Genomic DNA, 4,398 nt, shown 5'->3' with positions numbered 1-4,398 from the left:
CGTCACCTCCCAACACAAACACGCCCCCTAGTATAGCCCCGCCCCCTCACATTGATTGACAGCTTTCCATGTAGACGTCGGAAATTCAAATGCAAAAGGAATTGCGATTCCATTTGAGTTTTGGCAGGTTACATGCGCGACGCAGCGAGAGTGAAAAAGCAAACTGGTAATTAATATTGCTATTTAAATATGACAGGCTCGTAACTCCTAAGACATGGAAAATACAGCTGCAAATGGACTTTGCTTTTTCATTTGAAATTTGGCAGTCACTGTGCGTTCGCGAAAGCAAAAATGCAAACGCTAATGCAGGATTTGCAATTGCATTTGGATTATGTCACAATTTATGCGTCCACATATTGAAAACGCAATTGAAAATACAATTTGCTATTCTATTTGAAAATTGTCCGGAATATCGTTCCATATTCACAGACATAACCCACTGTTTTTGTAACTCGTGTGTGTTCTTAATGTAAACTTGTGTGTGAATGAGAACTTAGTTTAGTACTCACATGCTCTGACAGCCGCTTTCTGTGCGTGTGCTTCGGATGTGTGCTCTCAGAAAACCGTATATCAGAAGTTTAAACTTATATGGTTTAAAACGCATGATTTCAGCACGATAAACATGATAATCAGAACCAAAACAGATGACCCAAAACAGATGTTATTTAGCAGGTACGAGCTGTAATGGTGCAGCTCTGTTCTGGAAAAGGGGGCGGGGAGCAGCAGCTCATTTGCATTTAAAGAGAAAGACACGAAAAACAGCGTAGAGTAGACTACAATGCCGGCTGTTCTGACTCACAGACTGTAAGTATGTTTTTCATATTTAAAGAATTTGCCACTGATGATTCAAACACGAGTTTTGAGCAGTGTAGAGTAGCACTTGTTGTTTGTCATATCTCCGATCACAAATGCAGACAGGGTTTTATGTTTACACGGCGCGATGCAACACAACGCGTAAAAAGACAGTATAAGTCATTATAATCAGTAATTATGTCCCACTGGATGCAAAAAATGCCTAGTTTGTAATGGGTTTTAATGTTTTTGTCTCGTCGCTCCGGCCAGACACGGCATCAACAGTATGTGAGGGGCGTAACTCGCTTGAGGTATTCAGCCAATCACAAAGCACTAGATAGCTGGCCAATCACAGCACACCTCGCTTTTTCAGACCGATGAGCTTTGTAAAAATGTAGGCGTTTCAGAAAGGCGGGGCATAGAGGAGAAACAATAATGTACAGTATGTGGAATATAATGTGTTTTTTTAACCTTAAACCGCATAAACACATTTCATTACACCAAATACACAAAATAATGTTCTTTTTAGCAGCACCTTTAATGAGTGAAGTCAGTTTGGCTTCACGTTTAACCTAATTATTAAAAGAAAGTTTTCTATCAACCAAAAGGTGACGCTATTGAGCTACTTGTTCTTCTACTTAATCTTTATGAACCTCATGTTGTCGTTGTTGTTTTTTTCCCTGTGATTTCTGTTCATAAAGTTCATGTTGCACCTGTAGTTTTTTTTAAACTTACTTTTAGCTTTCATAATCAAATTAAACTATTGGCTAATGAATCTCTCTTATTTGCATAAAACTCTCCTTTTGAAGAAGAGAATACAAAGAACAGAAACAAAACATTAACAGATTAATGTCTGTTATTCAACCTTTCAGTATATGACAACTTTATTAGGTCAGTCTTGATGGATTTTGAACTTTCCTTTTTTTTTCTTTTGAATTAATCTTTTCTGTGTTCCACAAATAAATTATGCGTAATCTTACATTTGCTGATATTATTTGACATTTGATCATCCCAAAATCCATGCATAAACATAATCGTTTTGTTTTAATAATAATAATAATAAAGAAAAAAGATCTTTGGTCATACAGCAATAACGCTGCTTACAAATAAATAAATAATAGCAGTCATTTTGGACAATATCATAGAATTTTGGAAGGATATTACATAATTCTGTAAATTAAAAATAAAATAAGAACATGAAATATTTACATGTTTTTATGTTTATATGGCTACTTTCATGTGGAAAAACTTAAACAATAGCCATGAATAATGTCTTGCATAACAAATCACAGCTGAACATTAGACTATTCCTCACATTTAACCATTTTGTCTATTCCTCAGGCTGACGCACTGATTGTGGCTGCTGTCTCTTAACCTCAATTGGTCCTTGGGGTCAATATGACCACAATCAACTTTTACTTAGTTAAAAACAATGGTTCCCTTCATCTCAGTGGAATAAGATTTTGTGACTTTTCAACATTTTCTATCTGTATTGACAAAAAAAAAAAAAAGGGCTTGATTCGGTTGTTCTGAAGGTATGTACATTTTTTTTTTTTTACAGATCTGGTCTTTGGGGTCAATATAACCCCAATTGAAAATTAATGGGAAATGCAAAACAATCTCTAAATTTTTTTTCATTTGTAAAAAAAAAAATCAATAAATTCAGCATCCGCACACACACACACACACACACACACACACACACACACACACACACACACACACACACACACACACACACACACACACACACACACACACACACACACGAGAGACCGACACAGAGCTCTTTATAGAGACTTTTTTTTTTTTTTACAGATCTGGTCTTTGGGGTCAATATAACCCCAATTGAAAATTAATGGGAAATGCAAAACAATCTCTAAATTTTTTTTCATTTGTAAAAAAAAAAATCAATAAATTCAGCATCCGCACACACACACACACACACACACACACACACACACACACACAGGAGTGACTGCAACAGAGGCATTTTTATAGAAACTGGCAAATAAAATCAATAAATCCTGCATAGATCTGTAAACGTCCACACAAAAATGAAGGCCTGATACTAGAGCACAAATACAACGTGGAACGGCATACCTCAGATGGAGGTCAAGCACAGAGAAGTGTGACTGTGTGTGTGTGTGTGTTCTCTCTACCTTGGCTGGTGCTGCCATGGCAACAGAGGCAGTGAGAACAGACACTTGAAAGTTGTGTTGAATGTAACACTCCCAAAAGTCATTCAGTTTTGCTCTTCACCCCTCCCCCTTTTCCTCTCTCATTGTCTTCCTCTATCACTCAGACAAATGAAAAACACACATTAGCAATTACTGATATGAGAAATTTACGAGAAAACTTACGAGAAAACAGCCATCATCTGATGAACAAAACATAACTATAAACTATTACTAAAACTATTAAGAATAAAATAAATATTCATGACAGAAAATATTGTATGTATTTTAACTAAAATTCTGTCAAGCATTATATAATGTTTGTTAATGTCATTAAAGGTATTATAGTGTTATTAAAGGTATAAACGTTTGTGCAGAGCACATTAAAGGTACACTAATCATTATGAAGAGCACACACACTTACAACTGAAGTCTGCATGCTGTAATTTGAGTCCTAAATAAAGGGATAGTTTACCCAAAAGTGAGTGTCATTTACTCATTCTTGTATAATAGCAAACCTGTCTGACTTTCCTTCCGCTGTGGAACACAATAGAAAATAATTTGCTAAAATGCAAAAATTAAAGTCAGTCTTATTCTTGGAGATTTCCATGTTGCATGAGAAGCTGCGCTGGAGACGGGAGGACTGTAGCTCAATTCCACTGCTATGCTGCAAGCCTCGAGTTAGTGAGTAACCTTCCTCTCAATCTGCTTGCAGTTATTTGTTGCTGCTGTTGAGAATCGTTTTGGCTTTTAACATTGATTTATTGACCTCCTAAGCCAAGGAGCGTATTAATAAATCTGCAATTAATATATGGGGGAAGAAAGTGGAGGCATTTATATAAGATGCAGGGAAATGTGAACAATCACATGATTACAAGGAATAAGGTAAATGCGAATTTATGTCAGATAGAGCATTTTAATGGATTATAGACTTATGTTATTGAGTGCACATAATATAACAGCGAAACACAAAAATTACAGTCAAAATTGAAAGCAAAGATAAACTAAAAGAAATACTATAATATAAGTAACTCCAAAACTCCGTTAGCTAAAAACACGAGGGTACACATTAAAGAATTATGAAATTCCTTATTGAGTTATAATATTATAAGTTGAAAAGAACAATATTAATGAACAATATGTATTAAACAATAATTAAAAAGTATACTAATCCCGTGTCTGGTACACGCAGAAAAAGGCCATATTTATAATCTGTCAGTAAAAATAAAAAAATAAATGTAGTAAAACGTCGCCCTTTCGCGTCTTACTACATTTCTACGTTGTTACAATGTTGCGAGCAAATAGATGGCGACTTTGCCTTTGTAAAAATGAAACATTGCATAGACATTGCCACAAAGTAAAAGTGTTTGCTGGGTAATGCCACATGTGTGGAATCGAAATATTCAATCAGAAATAATGACATATTTAC

This window comes from Sinocyclocheilus grahami, unplaced genomic scaffold (genome assembly GCF_001515645.1).
Source record: "Sinocyclocheilus grahami isolate Dianchi unplaced genomic scaffold, SAMN03320097.WGS_v1.1 scaffold606.1, whole genome shotgun sequence".
Taxonomy (NCBI): Eukaryota; Metazoa; Chordata; class Actinopteri; order Cypriniformes; family Cyprinidae; genus Sinocyclocheilus; species Sinocyclocheilus grahami.
This window is presented reverse-complemented; position numbering follows the sequence as displayed.